The 6512-nt window shown below is 46.2% G+C and overlaps 1 pseudogene; it reads right to left on the reverse strand.

Moving 5' to 3' along the window:
• Positions 1 to 3128: 3128 nt before the first annotated feature.
• Positions 3129 to 5964, reverse strand: LOC102768652 (annotated as a pseudogene).
• Positions 5965 to 6512: the final 548 nt, after the last annotated feature.

Below are 6512 nucleotides of genomic sequence, written 5' to 3' on the forward strand. Positions count from 1 at the left end.
CCAAGGGAGCTGGCACCCCAGCTCCCAGTTTCCTTGGGAGGGCAGGAGCCTAACTTCCACTGGCATCTGGCTTCAAGTTGTAACTAGTCCCTGTCCCAGAGACAGGAGACACTTCTTTTGAATGGAGCAATTAGCTAACCCAGATGGACACCCCAATTACCAGGTGAATTTAGGATGAACAATGTGTGACAAATGGTGTTGTCAAGTCCTCTTACTTGAGGACTAGTTATCATTTGCCTTGAGAACATGTGTGTAATGGTTTGTATCTGCCTGGCTATATACAAAGCTGAGATTTCTTTCTGCCTTTGCAATCCCTTTAGTGGCTTTCCTGTGATGAGTATCACACTCAGGCTTAATGCTTAATCAATAATAAAACTATTTTTTTCCTTTCTCCTTTATGGAGAGGTTTTCTGGGCTGGCAGAAGTTTTGTTTTTTAATTATATTTCTCCAGCAGTTGTTTCTGGTCTATGAAGGCAGAAATTGAGTACAGTGGGGCCTTGACTTAGGAGTGTCCCGACTAATGAGTTTTTTGAGATACCAGCTGTCTCTCAGCCGATTTTTTGCATTGAGTTGATAGAGTAATTTGAGTTAACGAGCTCCTTAACGAGCTCGGTCTCGGAATGAATTAAACTCGTAAGTCAAGGCCCCACTGTAATTGTAACAGAGACCGTATAAATCAGTGGTACTCAACCTTGGCTGCACATTAGAATCACCTGGGAATCTTTTTAAAATCCTGATTTCTGGGCCTCATCCTCCCGAAATTCTGTTTCTTTGTTATGGGGGGCGGTGGGGTGGGTGGCACAACATTAGTAACAAAGAAACAGAATTTCTGGAGGATAAGGCCCAGAAATCAGGATTTTAAAAAGATTCCCAGGTGATTCTAATGTGCAGCCAAGGTTGAGAACCACTGGTATAAATGGTCTAAAATCTTTATTATCTGGCTCTTTATAGAAAAAGGCTGCAGCTGACTCCTGGTCTATGTGTGTGCACAAGAAAAGCTAAGTTAGTCAGTATAGCAAAGTCAGAGGAATTTGGGGTAGGGTCCTGGGAACATGGGGAAGGTAAAGAGGAGGAGGTGGATCTTAGGGCAACGGGGTGCAAACAAACCCAAATGTTTAGAGGGGCTGGAAGTTAAAGTAAATGAGTGCAGTGGGCCAAATGGAAATTTTAATGAATAGAAGCCAGGAGTCAGCTGGTCCTGGCTCCACTTGATCGCTGATATGTGAGGAAGTAAACCAGCCAAATATTGGCAAGCCATCCGACTTTTTTCCAAGAGAAGCTGGAAATCTCACACTGTTAAAATATGACCATCTAATTCAAATTTGAAAAGCAGGTCTCAAGACAGGCTTCAGTTGGTGATCACCAAGTTTAACTTCTGGTCTAGAGAGTGGGGAGGACCTCTCATATTAAAATGGGATGAGCAGGATGTTTAGAGAGTGCCCTGGAGGAAATGGTTTGGGTGGGAAATGGCTGATAAATTCCTAGAAATATTTATGTGTGACCTGGGAGTTGATTCCAACACTGAGATGTAATTAGTGAATATGTTAGTGATGATTTGAAGGGAAAAAAAGGGGGTGGTGTCTGTAGCATAAAAGCAGGGTGGAAACAGGAGCCATGAAGCCGATTTCAATGTGGACTTTCTCTGGAAAAAATAGTCCCCCTGAAAAGAGATATATTGGAGAGGGCTATGGAACTTCCCACAGTGCACTGGATGGGAATGTGGGCTCTTTTATGTGGATACTAGAGGCCTGGTGCACGAAATTCGTGCACAGGGGCAGAGGAGGGGGGCGGTCCATCTGCCTGGCCTGCACCGTCTTGCAATCCAGGACCTTTCAGACATCTCTCTCACAATCCAGGACTCCTGGCTCCTAACTGCTCGCCTGCCTGCCTGATCACCCCTAAAACTCAAGCTTCTTCTTTTTCTATTTTTAATATTTATATTTCTTCCATATTTCTTATTTTAAAAGTCAAGCTTCTAGAGAACATGAAGTATTTAACATTATTCCATATTCCTTACAGAGAGCTAAGCATGGTAAACACAGCAAATACTAAATACTTACGGGCTTCTATACAAACACTTTCCAACCAGGAATGTTTTAATAGGCAGTCTCCAAAAACTTGAACTGGAAAACCTAAAAGTAGGGTGCTCAGATTTCAGGCATCAGGTGCTATTAGCAGGATTTCTATCCCATTTAAACTTTAATTCTTAGCTCTCAACAGTCTGGACAAACTGCCCTTCACTGTCCCAAAGTTTCTTATTCGTCACTATCTCATGTTCCTTTTTTTTTTTTGAGTTCAATATTTTATATCCACATCAGTATCAACGTACCATACAAAATCCACCTGCCAGCCTAGCCGGGTAGGTGGTGGTGGGGAGGGGCGGGGGCATCCATGGCAGCATAGAAAATTGGGGTTCTTGTCCCAAAAGAGGAGAAAATGGGTTTATAGTCAAGGAAACAAAATCAGAACCCAACATGATCAAGGAGAAGCCTTGAAACTGCATCGAGCAGAGATGCTGTGGGCAGCAGTGCATCTCAGCTGGTGCAGCAGTACCTGCAGCAGTCTTGGTTCCTGGGAAGCCTGGGGTCAGACAGGGCCCAGCTCTTGAGGTTATTTTTAATAATTTTGCTTTAGAAGAGGAGGGCTTCTGGGCAGCAGCTCCATGTGGGGGTAACCAGTGGGAGTTTCACTTCAGGGTTTGGAGGGGAAGTTGGGTCTGTGGGGCTAGGGCGGGGACGGGGGCGGGACCCACCCGGGGAGGGACCCACCCGGCCCCAAATGTCACAGCTGAGGTTCTTGGAAGTGGCCCAGCAAAGTTCCTTCCTGCCTTCTTCCTGCCCTGATCCCAGGTCTATTGCTTAAAAATCAGGGCACCAGGCTGGGGCTGAGCACCCCAGGGGCCTTTTTAAACATGGCAGGTACAGGCAGGGGGACCTTGGGGGAACTGTAGGAACTGGTGGGGGCAGCCAGAGTCAGGGGAGGGCAGTACCCATAGGGAAAGGGGGCATGCGGTGGAGGAGGTATGCTCCTCTAACAGAGACTTAGAGGTACAGAGACCAAGAGAGACAGAGAGGACAGAGATGGGGATAGAAAGAGTGACAGGAAGAGAGAGACTCAGAGAAAGCAAGAGAGAGATTGAGACAGAGAAAGATTCACAAAGAAGAGAGACAGACAGACCGGCTTGGGGGAGGGGGAGGCTGGGCTTGCACGGGATGTGCCAGTGGGATGGTAAGTGCATCCTTGTGTTGCACGAGAGAGGTGTGCTGGTAATGCAGCACCAGCTCCTTCAGAGACACGTACAGGTTGCAGGGCCACGCAAAACCCAAGCTAGTGGCCGAGCGGTAGATAACACAGTGCTTGGTATCACAGTCCACCACCACAGAGCAGGCATAGCAGTCCCACTGGCTGCTCTCATGGATAAGGAATGTACCATCCCGCTTGCTGTTCAGCATTTCCTCAGACGTGTGCGGTTGATCTTGCCCACATACCAGGTTCATTCCTCATGGTGGGGTAGGTCATCCTCAACATCCATCAGTGCATACTGGTCTTCAGTCTCAGTTTTGATTCCCAAACACTCGGTGATTTTCTTCTGCCAGGCGCCTTTCTGGATGAGCCATACCAGGTACTGGTCTTGGATCTTGCGCAGCTGCATGAGGTCTGGCTTCAGGCTATTCATGCACTTATCTCAGTGTCCACAGATCCTGTTCCAGCTTCGTGCGGCTCTCGTGGATCTCAGCGATGCAAGACTTGAGCTGTTCTGAGTTCAGAAGGATCCGCTGCATCTCTTTTTCATTGCCCTCACGCCAGAAGCGCCCCAGGTACTCCTGGCTGCACTTCTCTTGAGTCTGGCCCTGCTCTTGGAAGATCTTGATGGTTTCATTGAAGGCTTCCATTGTGGTGCGCTTCATCTGCAGTTCCTGGGAGGTGCATGTGTACTCCTCCTAGAGCTGGTCGTACTTGCGGCTCTTGTCCTCAGCTTCAAACCAAGGTAACAAACAAATAATTTCCACCAGAAGTCACATCCAAATACTGTGAGACTGAGGACTATAGGGCTGACTATGTACATGCTAAGTAACAGGCTCACATTCTGGCCCTAGGCACCCAGGCATCCTCCACAATCCCCCAATCCTCTGGTTGCATACTTCGGCTTCTTCTAGCTCCTTAAGTGGTGTTTCCTTCAGTCGCGTTGCAACGTCCAGGGCCTCTAGTTGGAGAGGATTTTTCTGTTCTTTGATGTTGGAACTATTGGAATCAGCGAAGTTTTGGGAGTATTGCCGCTGCCATGAACATGTCAGTCCCAAGTGCACTCATGAAACAACTGCCCATGCAGTCCACTGGTTCACAATGAGAAAGGTACTGTGCTGAGCCATTTTCCAACTGGATCTTCCTCTTCCCCAGCACACTCCAAACCTACACCAGGCTGACCATTCCAACCCCACAGACCCTTAAGACCTTCCCCCCTATTTCTTTGATGTTCCCCCACCAAACTCGCACCCTATCACATTGTCTAGGGGCGCCCCTAACGGCTCCCTGTTCAATCCACTGTCCATTCGTTTAAGACATGATGGACCCTGACTCTTTATATGTTAGGATTAGTGGAGAATAATTCACACAGGATAGTGAACTTGGGGACTTAGAGTAATGAGTAGCCTATAACAAGCCCTCAATACATTTTGGCTTTTGTAATTAGCTATTGTTTTCTGGAATACATCTGGAGACACAGATCCCTTGGCCAGGATGCACACTTGCCAAGAAAGAAACAAAGGAAGCTCAGCCACTTTCCAGCTCTAAAGGAAAAGGTTTGGTAACATGTGGTGGTTTTAAAACACGTCTGCAAACTCTTAAACACTCCTCCCAAGAAGTGGTCTAATTCTCCTCTCCTTGAATGTGGGCTGAACTTAGTGACTTGCTTCTAATGAATAACATATTGGAGAAAAGACACATAACTTCTGAGGGCTAATTCACAAAAAATGATCCAGCTTTGCTCTCTGAATCTCTCTCTCTCTCTCTCTCTCTCTCTCTCTCTCTCTCTCTCTCTCTCTCTCTCTCTCTCCATCCCTTAGGAACTGAGCTGCCATGTTAGAAGTTCAGCTACCCTGAAGCTGCCATGCTGGAAGACCATGTGGCGAGCCCACGTGCTGATAGAGATGCCAGAGGAGCCCCGGCTGTTCCAGCTACCCGCCCCCGCCTCCTGCTGCTTGAGTTTTCCCAGTCTAGGCACCAGATGCATGTGAGTAAAATAGCCCTTGAGATGACTCCAGTCTCAGCCACGATCGGACCACAAACACTTGAGGGAGATTGCCTAGATGAGCCCAGTTAAGGCCCCAAATCTTGAGAGATAATATGGTAATGAGTGATCGTTGTCTTATACTACTAAATTTTGGGGAGGGTTGTTAAGAAGTAAAAGATAAGCTGGAATAATGTATTCAGCTCCTCCTATGTCAAGAATTTTTTTTAAAAAAAGTTAGGTACATTGCCTGATATAAAAAGAAAGCATGGTGAAATTTCTTTATGTCCACGCCTTTATTTCATTGACAGATTTTGGGATTTAGGGGAGAAATTGATATGTAGGGTGGAGATTTTATTTCTTTATCATATTTGGACATATGACTGATCTATGGAAACAGAAAAAAAATCACCTCTTCCACACATCAAAGGCTTCTAGAATGTAAGGGCTTGAGATATCCACCTTGTTGTATGTAGAATAACTCACAAGTTTGTGCTTTCTGACTGGCGATAGATAAACATCCACATGTCAAGGGCATGTACCTTGGTTGCAGGCACATCCCCAGTGGGGAGTGTGCAGGAGGCAGCTGATCGATGTTTCTCTCTCATATCGATGTTTCTAACTCTTTATCCCTCTCCCTTCCTCTCTGTAAGAAATCAATAAAATATATTTAAAAAACACACACAAAACAACACATCCACATACCCTGAATTTGAGACTGCAGGAGGAGGGACATGGCTCATTTCTTCAGAAGGTGCTCTGGCTGGGCTGTGAACACACATGGATTGAGCAGATGGCACCAGTTCTCAATCACTGATGCTGTAAAATGTCATACCCAGTTATGTCAGGGGCTGGCTTCTCCAGGGATCAGATGCTGACCTGAAATGTGATGTGCAGGGCATTTAGGGAGCACCCTTGAACAGCTGAGTCAACAAGCCCTTCCTTAAAGGGGACTCTGTGTGGTGCATCATTGTGGCCAACAGAAGTTGCCAAGTATTTCAGAAGAGATGAAAACTGGCTGAGTATGGATTGTCCACTTTGCTTCGAAGTATGACTTTGGAGAACAAATCTCTGGATTCCAACCAGGGTGATGATTTTCAAGTGGAACTGACTGAGCTGTGAGAAAAGGAGACTCAGAAAGCTATCGCTTCCCTGGAGTTTTAGGGATGATTTTAGGAACCCCTGAGTTCTGAAATTTCTGGCTATGTGGCCAAATTCTGGGAAAAGTGTTTGTCAACTCAGATCTATGAATCTATTTTAGTTTCTGGTGTTTGGATTTGAACA

The sequence above is a fragment of the Myotis davidii genome, unplaced genomic scaffold (assembly GCF_000327345.1).
Source record: "Myotis davidii unplaced genomic scaffold, ASM32734v1 scaffold3064, whole genome shotgun sequence".
Lineage (NCBI taxonomy): Eukaryota > Metazoa > Chordata > Mammalia > Chiroptera > Vespertilionidae > Myotis > Myotis davidii.